We start from the raw sequence: 24,021 nt of genomic DNA on the forward strand, positions 1-24,021 counted from the left end.
TGCTTTCATACAATGAAACAGTTGAATTTGTTATAAGATTTTGTCTCACTGGATTCATTTTGTGCTAAAAATAATGCCATTTCGCAGACCAATCCCACTCAAAAAAATCAGTGGAACACAGAAAAAGAACACAGAAAATAAAAATGATATGAAATAAAACATGATGACATTTCAACACTACAGCGTAGGTGTTATATGGGAGGAAGGCAACAATGGGGTGACCCAAGAATTAGGCTATGAAAGGACACAGCCCTTCACCAGCTGGGCACATATAATGGGTCAAAACAGTAGGCAGTCCCATCTTCCAGAGAAAAGAAACTTCACTTTAATCTGTCTTGATTAAAGACATCAACACGTTTAAGGCAAGACCATGACAATCAGAAAGGGAATCGGTGAGTCATTGAGGTTTGGAAATGTGTGACAGAGGAAGAGTCAGTGAGGCAAAGTCTGGCAGTGGACGCATGAATACTGTCCAGGGAAGGGTCTTCCTGGCCCCAAAGACAGCCCTTTTGGTCCAAGAGGCAAACAGAAGCACATGGTGGAAATGGACGCATCATGTAATTATAGGCTGACCCCATTAAACATCACTCTTGTTGCTTGTCAAGCAACTTTCTGTTAAATTGGCTTCCTTGCAGTTTGTCTAAGAATGTACTTGCCAGACTGATGCTAATGCTCACCTCGTAAAAGACACCTTGCCTTTTAATGACAACACTGGCAGTCTGCTTATTATTCTTCAGCTTCTTTCAGGCACTGACAAGAGTTTCTGCATCTCTGAGACCAAAGGCTTGACCCTGGTCCCTGGTGCCTTCATCATGGAAAGGAACATTTGCCTTGGGAGCCAGCATGCCAGTCTTCCCTCCAACAGCTGACCTTCCCCAGGGACCTTCTCCGTGAATGCTGACAACCAGCAATCATTTTACTAATGATGAGGATTATGGTGTTCCAGTGAAACACAGTATTATCAGGAGGTTTCTTATCAGAGGGGTAAATGTTCCAAAGGCATAGGGGTGGGCACCAGAACATGGACTTATCCCTCCTATTATACAGCTCACAGGGATACTGGTGATCTCACTCCCTTCAAAGGTGAGACAGGCTTCAGCCCTTGAGGGGGTGTCCTCTTACCTCCCTAAGTACTTGTAGGCCTTTACAGAGGGTCTCCCACTGTGACCAGGCCATGCAAGCCCCACAAGGGCATACTCACCTTGGCTGAACCTGATAGCTGGATCATCTAGGGGAAGGCCACACCTGAGATGCTCAGCCCCTACTTAGCTCTTGCTGCCACCAACTCAGTACTAAAGAAACCAAAACTTTCCCCATCCCCTAATTGGATATTCATTTCAATGCCAAAAGGAAAAGCATGATAGGGTTACACCTTTTTATATTGCTTCATCTCTTCTCATCTAAATTTGGAAAATGTTCTAAGGTTGAGTACTGAATGTTAATTATTTTAGAAGATGTAAAGTTTCCATTAAAAGATTTCTTGCCAGAATGGTGACATTTCCAAGTTTTTGAGAGTCACCACATTTCAACTGGCAAGGAGTGTTAGCGAGACCTTGGCTTTATCTGAATCCGGTAGTGATGAAATAAAATTATCAAAGAAAATACATCAGTTATTGAGTGCTACTCTTTTTCCTCCTTTCTATACATAATAAGATTTGAAGAGATCAACTGACAAACTTGGATTAACACCTGGTTCTCCAGACCACTGGTTCGGTGCTCTTTCCACTTTCTCATTGAAATACACGGCTGTAAATGAAGCTCTTAGTTTTATGCTTATGGTGACCCCAGATAAGAGAAGTATACTACATAGTTCCTTGGCTATTTTCCTCACTCTTGTCCAATTCAAAGTCTCTTCTTCACATTCTTCACACCCCAAATGTCTGTACCTTGGGCTATAACCCATGCATGGTCATAAATAAATACCAGCAGCTATTCCATGGTATCAGACACTTTCTCCCTCTCTTCCCCCAAGTACTGGCTAACACCACATCCTTGGGCTCGAGTACCACTCTTGCTGGGCCTAAGAGGTATCTGAACTCCCTAACATCTCAATCAGTCTCAGAATGTTGATGCTTCCAAGGGTCCTGCTGTATCCACGGAACACCATTCTGCTTGTTCCAGAGATCCCACCACATATTCGAGGGACCATTGTCATGACTGCTAGAACCATCAATACCTCTTTTGGGAACCAGAGCTATGTCTACTAGATACCATTGGCACATCACCTGAAGACCATGGTCATATCTGCGGAAGGCCACTGTTACATCCATTGAGTACCACCTCTGATGCTTTGGACACTGTGAGATTCCAAAGCTGGGCAGCATTTGAAGCCAAGTTTGAGACGTTGTCTCTTTCCTGGTTAGGTGGGACATATGTGTTATAGGAAGTGGTGGTGGTATCAAGACAACACTGTGCTGTACCCCGAAGCCTTAAGGAGTTTTTACTGAAACAATTCTTTTCACAATTTACTTACAATCCCTCCTCTACATGGGACTCAGTGATGAATTACAGGGAAGCTGGGCAAGGAGACATAGCCAAGAGCTAGGCTCCAAGCTACGTTTGGAATCTCTCCTTCTGGGGTTTTGTTACTGGATCAAGTTGACCTTCTTCTTACCTTAGGGTAAACTTCCTTCAAGGAGGCTTACTTATGGGGTATCTAGTATTAGAACTGTCATTTATCAGTGCTTACTACGTTCTAGGCCCTATGCCAAGAATGAATTATACATCATTTAATTCTCACAACAGCCTTGTGAAACTATTATTATGTCTCTATTTTACAAATGAGGAGATGAAGGCTTAGAGGGGATACAGACTCTTCCAGGGCCACAAAGCTAATAAATGATAGAGCTGGAGTTTAAACCCAGACCTGTGGAATACTGGAGCCTGCTTTCTCAACCCCATGCTACACGGACAGGGTGCAAATATACCCTGGGCAGGCTGCCACCTGCCCACTATCACACACGCCCAGCTATAGCTAAATCCCAGAGGCAAACATAAATAGCGCTCAAAGTGGGGCCCTTCATGGAGATACCACTGTATTCTTAAAATAGGAGAATGCAGAATCTTGGCTAGACCCCTTTGGGTTTAAGAAATTACACACTTTTGGCCAGGCATAGTGGCTCATGCTTGTAATCCCAGCACTTTGGGAGGCCGAGGCAGGTGGATCACCTGAGGTTGGCAGTTTGAGACCAGCCTGACCAACATGGTGAAACCCCGTTTCTACTAAAAATACAAAAGTTAGCCCGGTGTAGTGGCGGGCACCTGTACTCCCAGCTACTTGGGAAGTTGAGGCAGGAGAATTGCTTGAACCAAGGAGGCAGAAGTTGCAGTGAGCCAAGATTGTACCATTATACTCCAGCCTGGGTGACAGAGTGAGACTCTATCTCAAAAAAAAAAAAAAAAAAAAAAAAAAAAAAAAAAAGAAAAAGAAAAAGAAATTACACACTTTTGATGGGGGAGCAGGCCAGAAACTTGCCTTGTTTTGAGGATCCCTTGGCCCTGCCAATATGCAGCTGAGAAGTCTCATGTGTTCCAGCACTGGGTTTCTGGGAGATGATGGGGATGAGGGCACAGGGGAGAGGAGAGAGGATGTCTAGCAGGGTCAAGTGCTGCACAGGAGAGTCCCAAGACGGCCCAGTGGGACCTTGTGTGACAGCCCCAGTCAGTCAGGGTAGAGATTTTCAAACACACTTTAATCTGAAGATAGAATGCCACTACTTAAGTAGAGTGAAATTTCCTGGGTTGTGAATCTGGATCTTAGTTCCAGCATACTTTGCAGATGGGATGAGGCTTTCTCATTAGGTGTATTTCTGGTGTTTGTTGTGGGGACACTCAGATTGTCTCAAGTGATGGACACTGATGGCCAGGAAACCAAGGCAAAGAGAGCCCAGGAAATCACAGCCTTGGAGGGGGCCTGTGAGAGGAAAGTGAGAAGCCCTGAGTCTTGATAAGCTTCTTAGTTTCAACCTCTAGTTGAAATGTGCCTCTGGGGAAGAGACCAAGCACACCTCTAGGAGCTCATAACCATTTGAGAAGTCAGACATTTTATGGTCCCTCCTACTCCCTCTGTTTAGGTTTCTAGAGTTTTAATGTGTTTTTCCTGTTGTACACACCACATACCCCTCTCCCTGTCCACAAGAGGAGGATCACATTAGTTGGTTAGATGCCCACACTACCTCATACGGTGTCACTACCAGTCAGAGTTTTATTACTAGGTTTCCTCATAGGCTACTGATAATCTTATGCTTATCCTACAGGTGGTGGTTGCTTTATGTTCGTTTCCAATCCCTGGTTCAATCAGTGGCAGAGGCTGGTCTGGCTATTTTGTTCAGAAAGACGGGGCGTGGGCCCTTAAGTATTTCTTGGTCTCCTTCATTTTTATTTTTAAATTTTATTTATTTATTAACTTTTATTTTAGGTTCAGGGGTACACATGCAGGTTTGTTATATATAGGTAAATTGCATGCCATGGGGGTTTGGTCCTCAGAATATTCTGTCATTCAGGTAATAAGCATACTTTGGTCTCCTTCTTTTAAACAGAACATTATTATGTTAAAATCCAATCAACGCTAACAGAAAGTGATACATTTTATTGTATTCTTTTATTATTATTATTATACTTTAAGTTCTAGGGTACATGTGCATAACGTGCAGGTTTGTTACATATGTATACTTGTGCCATGTTGGTGTGCTGCACCCATCAACTCGTCAGCACCCATCAACTCGTCATCAGGTATAACTCCCAATGCAATCCCTCCCCCCTCCCCACATTTTAATAGTGCTATCTTGGGTCAATACAATTACTGTTTGGGTTTCTTTTAATTTTTTTTGAAGAAACAGAATCGTTTCTCAGCATATTTTATCTTTTACCTTAAGTGACTTTTTCTGATATGTAGCAGGTCTTAGGGAAAAAAAAGCATCTAAATATCAATTGTCCTTGTGACTTGGGGTTTCAGGTGCAGGTTGTAAGTGTGTCCTTACAGTGAAGCGTGCAGTGAAGCCCCTTCCTGCAGAGCTCTGGAGAGTCGTCCCTGGCTCATTCTGAAGCCTAAGTTTGGTGTAGTCCTCACTATTTAAAATATATTACTGGATGAGCAGTTTCTCAGTTGTTCTTATCCCATTTTTAGCTCTCTTTCTGCTTCTGTGTTTGGTGGGTTGCTTTCCTCAATGAAGTGGTTTTTTATCTAAAACAGTCAATAAGCTGAACAAATTCAAACAATGATTTTCCTTCCTTCTTGTGATTGCTCCCCAGTATCCCTTCTCCCTTCTTCCTTTTAGTGCTGGCTAGGTATAGGGCCTCCTAACTAGAAACTGTATTTCCCAGACTCCGTGGCAACTATGGTGGCTGTTCTAGACATTCTAGATAATGAGGGGTGAATGGAAGTGGTTTACCCTTGTATTAGTCTGTTCTCATGCTGCTGATAAAGACATACCTGAAACTGGGTAATTTACAAAAGACAGACACTTAATGGACTTGCACTTCCACGTGGCTGGGGAGGCCTCACAATCTTGGCAGAAGGCAAGGAGAAGCAAGTCATGTCTTACATGGATGGCAGAAGGCAAAGAGATAAATTGTGCACGGAAACTCCCCCTTTTAAAATCATCAGGTCTCATGAGACTTATTCACTATCACAAGAACAGCATGGGAAAGACCTTCCCCCATGATTCAATTACCTCCCACTGGATCTCTCCCACAACACATGGGAATTCAAGATGAGATTTGGGTGGGGACACAGCCAAACCATATCAATGCTATTTCCAGGTCACATCCTGAGCCAGATGCTCTGCTGTGCTGCCATCTGTCCAACTGGAAGGCTACTGGCTGACAGCCCCCTTTGAGAATTGCCTCAGCTAAGAAGAGCCATCTCATTCAAGGTCATATCCCTTTCCTGGAGCGACTAGCAACCAATATCTGGTCTCATCCCAGCTCTGAAGGACCAGCTCAGCTTCAACGCTCCGTATCAGTTGGATCGAGACCTTGCCAGAACTGTACTGCAGCCTAACTTTTCTATCTCCCAGTTCTGCTTCCTTCGTTTCCTCCAGTGGGTGATAATTCACGGAGCACACCATAATGAACTTCCTGTACACTAACCTCCATCTCAGAGTCTGTTTCCTGGGGGACCTACCCAGCAACACAAATTTAAAAGAAAGCTATTTGCTGGCCTCTCTGCCTTCCTTTCTACAGGTTGGGACAGAGTGAGCGTAATGGTGAGTGAGCTTTGACCGTGTGGATGAGGAGAATGTCTTAAAGGGTGGGAAGCAACAAGATAGAAAGTACTTGGGTCAAGGTACCTTACTTAGATGGCCTCATGTATCAAACTTCCCACAAACTCTGGACCACTGACCACTGCATACTTCTACCCTGATAGGTGAGAGAATTATCAACTTTGATCTCATTTGAGTCACTCTATTTTTTTGATCTCTAACTTAGAGCAGCTTAGCATATACCCTAGGAGTTGGGGAAAATGTAGTCTGTTCCAATCAGATAATTTAGGACCTTGTAGACCGCAGTAAGGATTCTGGACTTTGTCTTAAGGGTAGCAGGTTTTTGCTGTATCTCTAGGTATTGTGTATTATGTTTATCCAAAGAATGAACTGTAGACCAGAACTGAGTTGCTTTGTCAGTGCAATCATGGTTCACTGCAGTCTTCAACTTCTGGGCTCAAGTAATCCTCCTGCTTCAGCCTCTTGAGTAGCTGGGACTACAGGAACATTCAGCTAATTTTTTGGGAGGAGTAGGATGCGGGTAGAGACAGGGTCTCACTATGATGCCTAGACTGGTCTTGAACTCCTGGTTTCAAGCAATCCTCTTGCTTCCTCCTCCCAAAGTGTTGGGATTACAGGCTTGAGCCACCAAGCCTGGCTGCTTTAACATAACTTTAAAAAAAAGCAATATAGCTAGGACACTTGGCCCCTATATTTAGTTAGACTGACTCAAAAGAATTTTTTTTGCATTGTCCTGACAAAAATACAAAATTGTAGATGTCAATTAATAAAGGCAGAATAAGAAGTTCATGTATTCTCTTTGGAAACTTGTTTGAATCACTGGTTTTTTTTTTTTTAGTTTTTCTTCATTGGAAGTAGATTTGATTTTTCACTCCAATCTGGCAATCACAAAGAATTTGAGTGGAAAATAGGATTATGCTGAAAATTCCTTGGAGGAAGGAATGCTTAGTGACTCTCACTATACAACCGAAGAGCAGTAATTAGAGCCACAAAGACTCTAAAGGTTAATTCCTTAAAAACTTCCCCTTAATAGTTTCTTGGTTTAGACAGCAAACTATGTTTTCCTGGGTAAAATAGAAGGAACAACACTTTAGCAAAATTCCCTGTCGAATTATTTTCTGAAAAATCAAACAGCAAACAGTTTTCCTATTCTGATTCTCAATTCATCTCTTGGCAATTTGTGTTTTGGACACACACATATAATTATTCAGCTAGGTGGTCTAGGTTGGAATTTCAGTTATTGCTATCCAAATAAAACACTCCTTTTCCAGAAATCAGCAGACTCTGTACTAACTGTTCTTTCAAAGCCTTGGATGAAGTCTATATTGGGAACCTGAGCCGCGTCATGAGTACTTTCTACTGCCTTTTTCTCTCAAAGCTGCTGGAGCAAACAGAAGCTTCTGTCATAGAGCCTTAGATTGCAAAACAATCCCATGTCTACCAGTTCTCCAGTTCCTCAACCATTTCCATTGGTGCTTCTCCCAAGATACTTTAAAATAAAGACTACATAAAATATGGCTTTCCTCTTCTTTCTTCAAGATCAGGACAAGCTAGTTTTCTACTAAGATATTAATACATATACTGCACTTATAAATAAGCTTCTTCCCTCAGAACAGGGGTCCTCACCCAGGGATGATTTTGTGACCCCCTCCCCACCAGACATCTGGTAATATCCAGACATTTTTGGTTGTCACAACTAGGGTATACTACTACTGGCATCTGGTGGTAGAGGCCAGGGGTGCTGTTAAGCATCAAACAATGTACGAGAGCCCCTCACAACAAAGAATTAACTGGCCCAAAATAAATAGTGCCAATGTTGAGAAACCTTGCCTCTGTGAGATTTGAAATTGTATTGATGTATTTTCCAAATTAATTGGCTATCATATGTACTTTGGATATTATTCAGAGGCAGTGTTTGGAAGCAAATTTTATCCTTTATAGTTGCCATACTTAAATAAAAATGTGGGAAGCCAGCGAGCCGAGATTGCACCACTGCACTCCAGCTTGGGCGACAGAGTGAGACTCCATCTCCAAAAAAATAAAAATAAAAAATAAAAATAAAAAAATGTGGGATATCCAGTTAAGTTTGAAATTTTTACTTATAAGAAAAAATTACCTATTATTCATATGAAATTCAAATTTAAGTGGGCATCTTATATTTTATCTGGCAACTCTGTCTTAGATGGAGACATTTGCCTTAGTTTCTCACTCGTAGACTCACATTTATATCTTAATTTAAACCACTGATTGTAGCTGGAAACTGCTTACTATTTTTCTATGTTAATATAGTACATAAAGTATCTTTCAGAAAGACAATATTACTATGAACACAGCCTTAAAATATCATTAGTTTCTTCTTTGAAAATTATACCAATTTGATTTTCATTGACACTGATCTGATGTGTTAATAAACTTCTTAATGCTTTTATGCTCTGCTAGAAGTTGTCCACATTTATTCCAGACCTGGGCTCAGTTTGTTGTAAGATCTTACCCCAAATACACAAATTGGTGTCTTTCATTCTCTTTTCTTGTGGGAGCATCTATTGCTTTATTTACTCTAAAAACCAACTAATTACTATTTGAGAAGAATCTGAATAATTGATAGTGACATGCCATCCACATCACTAGAAGAAAAGTGACAATAACGCCTCAAACAATGATATTTCAGAGCACTGTGTGGTATGTGCACGAGCCCAGGGCTAGGAGTCACAAGCCCGGCATTTTGGTTGAAGTTCTGCCAATGGCTTATAACTAGTCTCTCAATGATTCTCTGTGCTTCAGTTTTATTCACAGTTTCCATCCCTGAGGCAGATGGACCCCAAGAAGTGCATCACTTGACAGAGCTCGAGCCTTGAGGTAGAACTTGAGTGAGAACCAGGATCTGAGTAGTAGCTACGTCCTGCAGACAGGACACACATGGCGGACGGTAGTGCCCCCTTTATTCTAAACCAGCTCTTGCAATGGCAGTGAGACTCCTTTTTGGGCCATTCCCTCTTCAGATATTTTAACTCCTGTGGGACTGCCAGCAGGATGATGCTGAGGTCCAGTGTGGGGAAATGTCCAATCTGACAGTGAGTGGCAAGACAATAAAAGGGAAGAGGCCTAGTTCCAAAAAAAAACTAGAGCAGAGGTGTATTAGTCCATTTTCACACTGCTTAATGGCAATTTACAAAAGAAAGAGGTTTAATTGGACTTACAGTCCCACGTGGTTGGGGAAGCCTCACAATCACAGCAGAAGGCAAAAAGGTGCAAGTCTCCTCTTACATGGATGGCAGCAGGCAAAGACAGAATGAAGAAGACACAAAAGCGGAAACCCCTGATAAAACTATCAGATCTTGTGAGACTTATTCACCACCACGAGAACAGTATGGGGGAAACCGCCCCCATGATTCAATTATCTCCCACCAGGTCCCTCCCACATTGTGAGAGTACAATCCAATGAGATTTGGGTGGGGACACAAAGCCAAACCATATCAAGAGGGAAGCTGACCAACCTGGAGGAAGGAAACCTCCATATTTTATAACTATGAGGGTAAAAGAGTTTCCCAATTCCTTTTCTGGAAATCTTTACTTTTCAAGAAAACTGTAATACATGCTTTATTCTAAAAACAATGCCAGAGGCTGGGCGTGGTGGCTCATGCCTGTAATCCCAGCACTTTGGGAGGCTGAGGCAAGTGGATCACGAGGTCAAGAAATCGAGACCATCCTGGCCAACATGGTGAAACCCCGTCTCTACTAGAAATATAAAAATTAGCTGGGTGTGATGGTGCATGCCTGTAGTCCCAGCTACTTGGGAGGCTAAGGCAGGAGAATTGCTTGAACCTGGGAGGTAGAGGTTGCAGTGAGCCAAGATCACGCCACTGCACTCCAGCCTGGGTGACAGAGCGAGACTCCGTCTCAAACAAAAACAAACAAACAATGTCACAGACAAAACAAACTGTGCACTGTCTTCCAGGTCATAAATATCTCTAACATATGTCATTTCTCCAGAGTCTCATGGTGCTCTGCCAGCCAGGCAGAAGAGGGATCAGGTCCCCCTGTATACAAAACAGGATACCAAGACTCAGGGAAGTTAAGAGAACTGCTCAGGCCAATATACGGCAGAGCCTGGACCCCAGTTCTCGAGAATTCACATCTAGTGCTCATTCCTCCGTGCACACTCTTTTTACAAAGTTTAAGATGCCTTGTGGTTTGGGTATATTAAAATACATTAGAAATGAATTAACTTATTCACAAACTTGTCAGGTCTTGTAAATTAAATTTGAAGTACACTTAATTCAGATAACTGCAAATTTGCTAATTAACCTTTAATTATGCTTATTTGTATTACACATGGAAATAACAAGCTGCTAAACCTTGAGAAATTAATAATCTATTTCTTTTTGCAAATGCATGAAAAGCTGGAGAATATTAGAGTAAAAAGGAAGATATCTACAATGTTTTCTGAATTTTCTGTTTAGTAGCATTAAGGCACTAAAATAAATATTAACAAAAGGAGCTAAGAAAAACAGTAAGGAAAACCCACCCTGTCCCAAGATACATCAAGGGCAACTTTTCCATGTGAACGTTGTTTAATTACTGTCATTTTCTGAGCTCTTATTATTATTCTAAATTTAAAAATTTTTTTCTTTTTCTTTTCCTTTTTTTTTTGCTGGGTGCGGTGGCTCATGCCTATAATCCCAGGACTTTGGGAGGCCGAGGTGGGTGGATTACCTGAGGTCAGGAGTTTGAGACCAGCCTGGGCAACATGGTGAAACCCCCTCTCTACTAAAAATACAAAAATTAGCCGGGTGTGGTGGCGGGCGCCTGTAATCCCAGCTACTCAGGAGGCTGAGGCAGGAGAATCACCTGAACTCAGGAGGCAGAGGTTGTAGCGAGCCACGGTCACGCCACTGCACTCCACCCTGGGTGAGAGAGCATGACTCTGTCTCAAAATATAAAATAAAAATAAATAAATAAATAAATTGTTTTTTATTCTTTCACTTACCATGTGTAAGTGAAAAGTGAAAGTTACACATGGTAAGTGAAAGAATAAAAAACAATTTAAAATTTAGAATAATAATAAGAGCTAAATAACATGAAAAGTTGTGGCTTTGCCCTAGTGGAGAAACACTTCTCTAACCTTTTATCTATTTGTTCACCTCTAGTCTTCTGAATTTCTAAATCAAACCCGTAGGCCACAGTGGCAGGAAGACTGTAGCAGATGAGAAGCAACAAGGGGCCACCCTAGTGTCCTGCAAAAGTCTGAGTCTACGGGACCCAGATCTGCATCTCCAGAATGAACACAGACAGATGTTCCAGGTCACCAACATGTGGGAGCGCCTACCTGGAAGGCAGAATCCTGACTTCCCTAGGCCAGTCCAATGTGGTGCTGGTCCCACTCACAGAATCTGAACAGTATCATCTACACATATTCATCATCCCTCTAACATGGATAATCTAGAATTTTCCCATTTTCTCCATTTTGTGGGAGAAAACCAAAACCCTAAATCAACCATGAATGACACTTTAAAAACCTGGTTTCCAGTTTCAGCTCAGTCATGGTGGCTGGGGTTCCCTGCGAAAGCTACTGTCACATGTGGAAACTGAGGAATCTGACTAGGAGATTTTCAGACCCCTTTTAGCTGTAACACTTAGTTCCCTTTATCTTCACCTCTCTGGCCCTGAATCATGCAGGCCACATTAGCAGCATCCCAAGTATGAATGACCCTCCCTACTACTTACTACCACATCCTCCCTGTACTCAGCAAGACCTTTAACTTTTAAAGAAACAGACTTGTAGAAGAAGGTTTAAAACTCAGGATACATGAAGAGCTTCTTCAGAACCTCTCAACAAGCTGCTTTTTGATGATAAATACCAGATGCTACAGAGGGCGATTAACTATGCAGACAACTTGCATGTAAATTACACAGTAACACAAGAAAGGGGTCTTCAGAGATATAGGATTTCATTTTGAATTTGGCAAAGGCATCTGCTTCTGTCCCCAAAGGGGAGTAGTTTAGAGCTGGTTTAGGTTCATTCATACATCTAACTAATTGTGTCACATCAATTAGTTAGATGTGACCTCTAACCTAACCCTTCCAAAAGCTCACTAGGTTCAAAACCATTCCTTCTCTTTTTCTCTCTCTCCCTACTTCTCCTCTTCCTCTTATCCTCTGCCCCCGATCTCTTTTTTGCTCCTTCTCGTTTCCCTAAATATTGCCTGAACCTCCAATTCACTTTTAAAAGTTTATGAAATGTTTGTAGTATTTAGGCATTTATAAAAGTATAAGGAATAACTCAAGAAACATTAGTTCCTGCTACTTAACTAAAGTTTGCAGTATTCAAACTGCAAATTACTGAAGCCTCTTCTATATCCCTCTCCTAATAATATCGATTCCCCTACCCCTTCTCCATCCCAGGAGTTAACCACAATACTCTACTTGCCACCCACTCACCTGTAACAGATCATAACATGGAATTTTAAGAAAACACACTTGTTCTTAGTGAAAAATTTATATTCCCTGTTCTGTTAAGAATTAGGGAATTCAGTTAAAATTTTAAAGAGGAAGACAAATTTTTTTTTTTTTTCCAAATGATCTTTCATTAAAATAACAGTTCCTCTACCTATCTCCTGCTCTAAGGGGTATACACTAATTAAGTTTCCCAGCACCATCAATGCTATTTTGTTCAGAAGTCTTTTTCTGATTCCGTGTAAATTTTAGGCTCTTTTATGTTGTTCTTAGGTTTTCTTTTTTTTTTTTTTTTTTTTTCCTTCTGGAGTTTCCTCAGCTGTCCAGTGCTTCTCTACTATCTCCAATTACAGGACTCGCCACAGTGACATTTACTGCTTGGACAATTTCTTCTTGAATATGAAATGCCCTCTCTCCCTGCACTCTGCTCTGCACCAAGTGATTATAGTTGACTTTCTCTGCACCCTTTCTATTTAAAAGATTTGATGAAAAAGCATGAACATCGTTCACATTAGGAAAGAGCATGGGGTCATTAAGAGGGGACTTGCCAGCTTTTCCGAGGCAGCGTGACTGTTATACAAGGCAAAGTGGTCTCCTGTTTCTTTTTGGGACATGCTAATGGGTTAGGGGCAGGAGAGTCATCCTTAGGGACTGGGTCTCCCCTGACATCCATTGAAGGTATGTCAATCTCCAATGCTAGGGCTGAGAGAAACCTCTGTTTTCATTAGGCCCAGCAGATGTGTCTTGGTAGAGGTGCCCTTGAGGTAGTGTGGCTTCAGATTCACATCTTTGTCAGTCAGCTACTGAAGGTAGTGGCTGGATACCCAAAGAACAAAACGCCTGTTGTAGGGTACCCACCAGTATAACCCCAGTATTAGATGCTGGTAGGTTTGTCATTTCACTATTAATGATAGTTAACAAAAGCGAGTGCATGGTATGGTATAAAATATGGGACTAGAAAATGTCTAATCATTGGACTCAAAGTTCAAATTGAAAATAGAGATACTACACTGGCTTTTTCCAAATAATGCTTGTAAGTATTTTCCAAATTTGTATTGTTTTTCTTCTTATAACTTACTTACATCTTTGGTAAATGGTTAATTTGAAGAATCTCTATGAAGTAAACATGGTTTAATGTAAAAATCATGGCTTTGGAGACAAACAGAACTGGATAAAAATCCTCATGTAATCACTTTTTGAAACAAGATATTTACCCCTGGTGCCTCCAACTCCAAATTCCTTAGTGTGGGTAAACAGGCCTCTGACTGTGCCTGCAGTCTTATTTCTCATCATTATCTACCGCTCACTTTACCCTCCTGAAATGTTGAATTATACGTACTGCTCAGACCACAATATACTATTGCTCTATTCCATGTTTTTACTTCAGCTGTTTTCTGTCTGGAACACCTCCCCTGGTACACCTCCTCCAGGAGTGCTTTACTGACACTGTTTCGTCCCCAAGCCCTCTGCAGATGGGTGAATAATTCCTCTTCTATAACCTCATACCACTTAATTGATCTCCAACAGCGCTCACCACACAGAGTGGACGTTACTGTGTTTATCTCCTCCATGTACGCCATTCAGTAACAAGAGCTACATCTGATTGATCTTGGTATCACTGGTGCCAGCATTTAGTAAACTCATTAGTTGGATCGAAAGGGTTATATCTGCAAAAGGAGTATATCCCTTCAGTTATTGTGAGGAAGAATTTAATAAATGCCACTGCTAGTTCTGTTACCCAAACTTCTCCTAAAATATTTCTAAAACACGGCAACAAATACGTAGTATGTGCAAAGAAAAGATATTTGACAGTCACCTCTAGATGTCGTTTTTGTACTCAAAACATTTTCTGGAGAAAAATATGTTCAACAGAGATGTAACTATATTTGCCAATTTTAAGATAACATTTGGCTTATGGAATCCAAATAAAGAGACGATGCTCATGGACCAGGTGAGAAGTTTTACTGAGAGTCAACTGGTCTCTCTAATTTTTATAAGTTGTTGGCGATGTCCATAGGTACAAGTTATCTTGAAGAATAAATCTAAAACTAAGCTGTTTTAAAAACAGGTCCAAATACATAATGAAGATATCTACATTTTAAAAAATCAGAGAAAAGAAAATTTTTCTTTAGAATAGAGACCCTCTGGGAATGTTTTCTTTGGCCTGAGGAAGCTTCTACTACAATTCCCACCCCTAACTCTTCCTCCCCTCACCGGTGCACACACATATGCTCTCTTGGAAGCCTCACTCCTGGATATTCATACTAAGTCACTGTTCCACACTGGAAATACACCTCTCTGGACTTGATTTGCTCACTCTCCTCTCATCCTTTTGGTTTTCAGTGCTACGGTTAACCTCGAATGAAAGTTGAAGGTCACTTAATTATCCATACCAACAAATGGAGAAAAAGGCATATAAATTATGCTTATTCATCCTAGGGATGGGACAATAAGGCTGTCCTAGGATGGAAATGAGAGCTGGGGAATGGAAGGCTGTGGTGGCAATAACAGAAGGCATGACATATTAGGAAGCCAAAAGATGGAAATGCCTTGTAGTCAAGGGTCAGCAAAAGGAGGAAGGCTCCAGTTACTGAGTAGATGTGGGAGGAGAAAATGCAATGGAGAGAGGACACAGACACCTGAGGAAAACACCATAAAGAGGGGTAGACTTTGTGGTCAAAAGCAAAGGGTAACTCTGAGACACTGGAAACTGAAGAAGCAATAAAAGTTCTATTCTTTTAATAGTTGAATATGCTTTGTGTCCATCAACTATAAGCATCTATTATGTGCCTACTAAATGCTGTGGGGGATATAAGAGTTAGTCCCTGCATTTGAAGTAAAAATGAGTGTGCAGCTTTATGCAGGGGCAATCAAATGGTGTAAGTACAGTAATATAAACTAACAATAATTCACAAGTATTTACATACTGAGACATTTTATCAAGAAGTTAACAATACGCCATTCTCCCATATACCTACTCAGTATACTTCTTGGGTTGATTTTAATGTTTCTGCTCAGCACCTTGATGAACAGGGGAAGCAAGACAGTTCCAAAAGTTATGAACAATAACCAGCTGTAAACACCATTTCAAACTCATTGGACGCTGTTCTTTCCTCTTCCTAAGTCACTTTCACTACTCAAAATATACACTAATTTCTTTTAGTTTACTAAAATGGCATTTAAAGCACTGATGTGAGTAATGACTGACATTTCAAGAGAAAGTTCCATAAATTGAGGTATCAGACCATATATATGTCATTTTACACAACTGATATGATTGCGGATTGAGAGAATTTTTATATATGGACTATTTTTCAATGCTAGGGGAGTTTGCCGTTTAAAGCAATTTATGTATAAAGCAAGGAATCCTTCAATAATGAATCTTTCCTTAGGCAAATTTTAAAATGACAGCATTTCACAAGGCAGGATTTACTTGTTCTTCATTATCGATGGTAGCTTATTAATCTGGAAAAGTAATATAACTCCCTATAAACTAAACAATACATATAATGACTTAAGTTCTGAAAATAACTAAGATCATTTTATACAGTCATTTTTAAACATTTCAGAAAATGGGATCATATCCATAACTTTTCAATTACTACCATAAAAAAGGAGGCATGTGAATTTAGTATTTTTGCTCCCTAGTAGACTTGGCTAATCCAATGGAGAAAATATGAATAAATATATCTATTTTTTCCCTGTTTGGTGTAAACAAATAAAGCTTGATATAATTATTCCTCACAGGGATAGTATAAGAAATGGATAAGCTATAAACTGTTAGTGGGTTTAGAATTATAGTAATTCGTATTATGCCACAGCCCCTTAATTTCAGTAATATGGCTGCAAGAACTAGTGATCCAGCAAATATACATATATTCAAACAAAGCGTTTTAATACATTGCTTTTGTTTTTCTTAAAGCAAACTTTGAAATGTATCTTCAGACAAAACAGAGAATGCTGGATTGTTTGTAGATTATATTAAGGATTCCAGTGATTTCCAAGGTTGACTGAATCCTAGGAGTGTAGGGCGGTTACCCAGTCCTAAGATGATTTCCTGAAGAGCATCTTTACTCCTGGTTGTCCATCCTTATTCATTCTTCCTGATTCTAGAGAGCCATGTGGCCACTGAACATAGCTCAGCACCACTTCTGGGAAAACATTTAAATGGCATGGTCTTGCTGATGAAAAGATGTCCGAACTACAAAGTTCCATGAAAGCAGATGGTCCACATTTTTAGCTGCCATCTGGTTGAATGCTCTGGATATTTCATGTGCCCATTTTTTGCATCACATGCCATTACATTACCTTTAATTCTTTTTAAAAACATCTAGTTTCAATTAAGTATAGGCTCACAGGCAGTTGTAAAATAAATGTACAGGGATGTTTCTTCCAATTGTAACATCTACTGTAACTACTGTATGATATTAAAACCAGGAAAATGACATTGGTACAAACCACAGAGTTCATTCAGATTTCACCAAATTTGGGTCTGGGTCTATGTCTGTTTCTCTATGTCTCTTTTTCCTTATAAGGTCACCTTTATTAGGCTGTTATCACGCTGCTACAAAGGAATACCTGAAACTAATTTATGAAGAAAAGAGGTTTAATTGACTCACAATTCCATAGGCTGTACAGGAAACATGGCTGAGGGGGGTCTCAGGAAACTTAAAATCATGGTGGAAGGTGAAGGGAAAGCAGGTACGTCCCATACAGCTGGAGCAGGAGGAAGAGAGAGAAGGGGGAGATGCTACACATGTTCAAACAACCAGGACTCATGAGAACTCATTATCATGAGAATAGCAAAGGGGGGAATCCCTCCTTGATCCAATCACCTCCCACCAGGCCCCTCCTCCAACATTGGGGATTACAATTTGACATGTGATTTGGGCAAGGACACAAATCCAAACCATATCAGTCACCAATCATTGGATTTGGAGTCCATCCTAATCCAGTATGATTGGGTTGTTTTCTTGTTGTAAGTTTTAAGAGTTATTTGTATATTTTGGACCCAAGTCCTTTAACAGATACATGTTTTGCAAATTTTTTTCTCCCAGTTTGTGGCTTCTTGTCATTCTCTTAATAGGAAATGTTGTATTTTTATTATCAATTGTATATATTTCTTTTCTGTTGACACTTGCTCTCTGACCCACTGATTACGTAGAAGTTTGTTAATTTCCAAGTTTTTGGAGATTTTGCTGTTGTCTTTCTATTATTGATTTCTAGTTTAATTCCAGCATAGTCAAGTAATACATTCTGCATTATTTCATTAAAAACTTTTGTTGAGGTTTGCTTTATGACTCATAATAGCCTATTTTGGTGAGTGCTATATAGGCTCTTAAAAATAATGTATGTTCTGCTGTCGTTGGGTGGAACATTCTATAAATGTCTATTAGATCCTGTTGTTTAATTCATCTATATCTTTGCTTATTTTTTGTCTAATAGTTCTATCAATTGCTGAGTGTTGGGTATAACTATAGCTTATATGTTACAGTTAAAATTATGGATTTGTCTATTTCTTCTTTCACCTCTATCAGTTTTTGCTTCATGTATTTTGAAGCACTGTTGTTTGGTGCACACATTTGGGATTAATATGTTTTCTTGTGGACTGATCCATTTATCATTATGTAATGTCCTTCTTGTCTCTAGTAATTTTCTTTTCTCTGAAGTCTACTTGATCTGATATATATATGTATATATGTGTGTATATGTATATACACACACATATATATACACACACATACTACTTTTTTTTTTCCTGATTAGTGTTTGCAAGGTATAACTTTTCTATCCTTTTAGGTTCCATCTACCAATGTCATGTTTGAAGGAAGTTTCGATGGAGAGCATACATTTGGCTTAGGTTTTTTACCCACTCTGCCAATTTCTGTCTTTTAATTGGTGTATTGAGATCAATTTTACATTTAGAATAAGTCTTGGTATTTTAGGATTTAAGCCTGCCATTTTGTTACCTGTTTTCTGTTTATTCTCAACTTCTCATTTCTCTGACTACCTCCCCACCTCCAACCTATCACTCCCCTGCTGGCCCCTTGCCTTCTTGTGGGTTACTTGGACTTAAAAAAATTTTTTTTGATTTATTTAGTATTTCTGAGTATATCACTTGTACAGTTCTCTTAGTGGCTACTCTCAGTATTACAATATACATATTTAACATCATAGTCTATTGGTATATTGGGTTTCACCACTTTGAGTGAAGTGCAGAAATAAGGCTTCATTATTTCCATTATTTACTTCCATTACAAGGTCCTTTTTTCCACCTAAGACCCTTTACAAACTTCACTTTTTAAGTATAATTGTCCTATTTCCTCAACATAAATTGAGCACAATGTCGGATGATAATATTATCATTTTGGTTTCATTCAATTCTTTTTCACACAAAAGACAGCAGGTTTACTATGCCAGAGGAGCAAAATGAATCCCTAACAGTATATATCATGGCCTGATCACCTTCACATAGCTACCAAATACATGAACTTGGCTTTTTATGCTTCTGGGTAACAAAGACGAAGCCATACAACTGTACAAGTTTAGCTAGACGTCAGGATGGTTGAGCCCCCATCATGCTGAAGCTACAGAGTTCATCTTTCAATTCCTGGGGCAATTCCTAGGGTCTCATTCCTCTTCTATCATCCTGAGGACCAACTTTTAAGTGGTACGAAAATCTGGATTTCCAAATAAAACTTTTAACATAATTGGTAAAATATAAATTGACCTTGTTACATTCTGGGGCCAACTTCATTTCCATTTAAAAAAACTGAATGAATATTTAAAGAATATCTGTTTAAAGAGGCACCTAATCATTAGCCTGTCCATGGCTCTCCCTTGATTTAGGCTTTAATACTAATTTACATTTGACTTTTACCACTGTCAGCAATGCTCCCATTTACTTTTTACTAACCCCTGATATAGTCTCTAAATTATTCCCTGTCTTTTTTTTGTGACAAAGTCACTCTGTCACCCAGGCTGGAGTGCAGTGGTATGATCTCAGCTCACTGCAACTTCTGCCACCTAGGTTCAAGCGATTGTCTTGCCTCAGCCTCCTGAGTAGCTGGGATTACAGGCGTGCGCCACCACATCCAGCTAATTTTTTTTTTTTTTTTTTTAAAGTAGAGATCGTGTTTTACCAAATTGGCCAGGCTGGTCTGGAACTCCTGACCTCAAGTAATCCTCAAGTGGTCTGCCTGCCTTGGCCTCCCAAAGTGCTAGGATTACAGGTGTGAGCCACTGTGCCCACCTGTCTTTTTAAATCCCCAATCTCTTTCTCTCAGGCACTTTTTATTTGTTTTCTAATGTAATAGGGAAATTTGAAGGTAACTGATTTGATCTACTCAGCACCCCATAGTTCCCCTTGAAACTTCCTCCAGTGTCAGAAAGAGATCATGTCTCTCATTTTCAATGCCAGCCCCACTGCTCAAGCTCCGGATCTCAGCCTCAACTCTTAGGCAATTCCTAGGATCTCATCCTTCTTCTCTCCAGCATCTTCAGACTTTTACTCACTAATAGCCAATTTTGTCCTCATATGTGTGTAGATTCACCATATCATCTCTTTCAAAACCTTTGAGTCTTTCACTCCTGTCCCATTTCTCTTTTTCCTTTATCAGTCATATTTCTGATGCTTTTAGACCTGTCCTTATTGTTTATACCCTTTTCTCCAGTAATCCCTTGCCACTGGATTTATAACAACCTCCTCTATCAAATATGCTCAGCAGAAGGGTGCCAAGTGACCTTCCTCCAATAATATTCAGCAGCATTTTCCATAACACTTTTACTTTATGTAATACAGTTTATGGGTTTATAAAATGCTTCTTCTTATAATGTCCATGTAACAATAGCTGTCTACCTCCCATCCTTGACTACGTAAATCCACTAATATTGTATTTGGACTTTTACTTGTCTTTACTTTCTCAAAACTACAAATTCCCATGCCTTCCAATTCTGGTTCTCAAGTTAGTCAATCAATACTCTCCCTGAGCAGTCTCCAGCTTATAACCAAACCCAGCATTCGTTTACTCATCTTCAGATTCCTTGCCATAGTCAGTCCCATTTCTATACCTTCACTCATATAGCACAGCCCACATGCAATGCCTTACTCTGTGCCAATCTAAATGCAATGTACCCACCCTTCGAGATCAGCTAGCATTTTACTTCTCTCATTAGACCTTTGCCAAGCATTGCAGTACATTCAGGTCTTTGTCTAAAACCATATTAGACTTGTCTTCTTGACAAAAATGGTACTTCCTAATAGTCTCTAGTTAGTTCAAATATGTGGGCCTTGTTTCATCAACTGTGCCTCTTAAAGCTTGAATGTAAGTTTTCGCACAATCACGGCTCACAGCAATCTTCTCCTCCTGGGTTCAAGCGATCCTTCCACCTCAACCTCCCAAGTAGCTGAGACTATAGGCACACACCATCATGCCCAGCTATAATTTTTGTGTTTCTGTTGAGACAAGGTTTCATCATGTTGTCCAAGCTTGTCTTGAACTCCTGGGTTCAAGCGATCCTCCTCCCAAAGTTCTAGGATTACAGGTGAACATGAGTTTTTATTCCCTGATAGCCTTGCAGTGTGCTAGGCATACAGAAGCTGCTTAATAAATTTGTTTAACGGTGTAATACTAAAAAAATATTATTTACATAAATAATAACAGTAATATCATGGCATTGATAGCTCCACTTTGAGTGAAACTGGGCTTTTTAATGGACTACACAGGAGGCTGCATGAGGCAGTATGACACAGTGGTTAGGAGTAAAAACTCTGAAGCCAAAACTGCCTGGGTTCAAATCTTGGTTCTACCACCTACTGGCTATATGGGTACTGATATTTTCTTCTGTTCTCAAGGAGGGACACAAAGATGTTAGTTAACCTTAGGAAGGTACCTGTGTCATGAAATCATTATGGAGATCAAGTGAGTTATGTTAGATACTTGAAGCAACTTCTGGCATGTAGAAATTGCTCCATAAATGCTCCATAAATTGCTCCATAAATTATTAAATGTTCATTACACATAAAATGATAGCATCTCAGAGATAAAAGAGCTTTTGCTTTATAAATGAATGAGCAGAGGTATCAATGCAAAATGATTGGCTCAAGCGAATATGGCTAATCAGAGGCCAAGTCAAGAACTCAGCTCTCCTGATTTCTATTCAGTGTTTGTTCTTTCCCCTCCTTAAGGATTTTATATCTGAACACAAACTACAGAATATTCAAGTTCAAAGGGATATTTAAGACTTTACAATTTAACTTTCCCATAAGGGACCATATACTGCACCATCACTTGTCACAAACCTTTCATCTTTCCCAACAGCACCATTTCCCAGATTATTAATCATCCAGACAAAAAGAGCCTAACAAACCTTGCACGGTGGCCCCCAAGTTAAGAAACACACGAGGGATGGGTATGGATGCCAAGGTCAGGTTGCCTGAGTTCAGATGACTATCACCAGATGAAACCATTTTTAATGATCATCTTTTGAAAAATAAGATTTCTTTTTTTGGGGAAAACATTGTCTGGGATACTCATTATAAAGCTGTAATTCAGGCCATCCCACACAAACATGGATGTTTTGCAGATAGTATTCTTCCCGGTAGGAATCTGAAATTATGATTTTGATGAACTCTGAACAATACTCTAAAGCAGCCAGGAAAAGGCACAGGAGCCAACTAACCATACCAGGCATAATTTCTGAAGGTTTCAATTTTCTGTGTGGTTCTCTGCAACAATATTCAGCCTGTTTGTGCAATTAGCTATGTTAGAGTTTTTAAATTCAATCTAACAGATACAGACTCTCAAGAGGAACTGCAGCAATAAAAGATTGCTATTATCTATGCACTAATAAACATGTGTGTAAGGATTCTCTCATCAGATGCAATGACATGCTATTCTGGTCTCAATTTGACACTAAGGAAAGAGATTTAATTTCTCTTCAATGCAAATGAAATCACTGTATGTAGCAGCAGCAGTACAGACAAAGGCCAAACTGAGTAACTGTGTTACGTGTCCACTAAGAATGTTCATACACTCCTCTCAGTCCTGCTACAAACAAGGCTCAGGAAATCCACATTCTTTCTGTATTATTGTTTTAAATTCCTCATTGTAGAATATGGACCTTGAGCTTTATGGCTTAGGATTTTTTTTTCTTTTTCTCTGCCTTGCCTTTGTCAGTCTATGGCTTGGCATTTTTAACCCTCAAAACAGGGAGGTTCCATTACAATCTAAAAGTTGAATTACTTTACTTTCTTTATACTGAAGACTCAACAGATAGTCTCCACTAATCACACAGAGAATGCATTGTCCCTCCTTTGTGTTTCTGTAGTATTTTGCTTATATTTCTAACACCACTCGTGATTATCTGACTTGTTACACCTTGGTGTGTGTATGTCTCCTTTGTGCACTGTAAACTCCTGAGGACAGAATTCATGTTTTATATATTTCTGTATTGTTCCAGAGCCTGATGATGTCTAAGACATAGGGCCTGCTCAATAAATGTTTCAATAGTTTTAATAGTACATATGTTACACATTTTCCAGTTGTACAGTTATTATTAATTCTCATTTCTGATATATCTCTTTTTCATTTCTGAGAACTCTTGTTTTTGAAACACGTAAAAAAGACTTTAGCAGGCTGGCACTGTAATTTAGATGACTATGTAAACAGTAAGGGAGTGCCTAGCAATTATTTGTTGAATAGTAATTTTATGAAAAGTTGCAGAGGTTTCTTTTGAGTTTTAGTTTTTAAGAAGACTCGACCATCTCAGTGGGATAGAGGAAAGAACTCAGAGGCATGACTGGGAGGGTACCGAAGAAAGACTACTGTGCTTTCTAGAAAAAAGACCCAGCACCCAAGTTCTAACTCTGAGACCCAGTCATACATTTGGATCACAGCATTTCCAAGACCAAAATTTCCTCTTTAATAGTTTTTCTGAGAAATTGTCAGGTTTAACGTCAAGAAATACTTAGTCCATGCTCATTAGGCCCACAAACATGACTAGCTACAGGATTCGCGGGGCCCAGCCCAGAATAAAAATGCAGAGCCCCTTGTTCAAAACTTAAGAATTTCAAGACAGTGACTGAAGAGCATCAGCCAAATGAGGAGTCCTTTTAAGCATAGAGCCTTGTGTGGCTGCACAGGTCCCACACCTATGAAGCTAGCCCTCTTCTGTGAAAGACAAAAGGTTTGTAGCTAGGGAGAGAAGCTACAATTCAAGTATGCACAAGGGGCTGCAGGAACCCAGAGCTCCTAACTTTGTAAAAGCATCACTGGGAATGTGAGTTAAACTCATTTTTGAGGGAGAAGTTGCATAGGGAAGAAAGATATTCCAGATAGAAGGA

Source organism: Macaca thibetana, chromosome 6 (assembly GCF_024542745.1).
Source record: "Macaca thibetana thibetana isolate TM-01 chromosome 6, ASM2454274v1, whole genome shotgun sequence".
Taxonomy (NCBI): Eukaryota; Metazoa; Chordata; class Mammalia; order Primates; family Cercopithecidae; genus Macaca; species Macaca thibetana.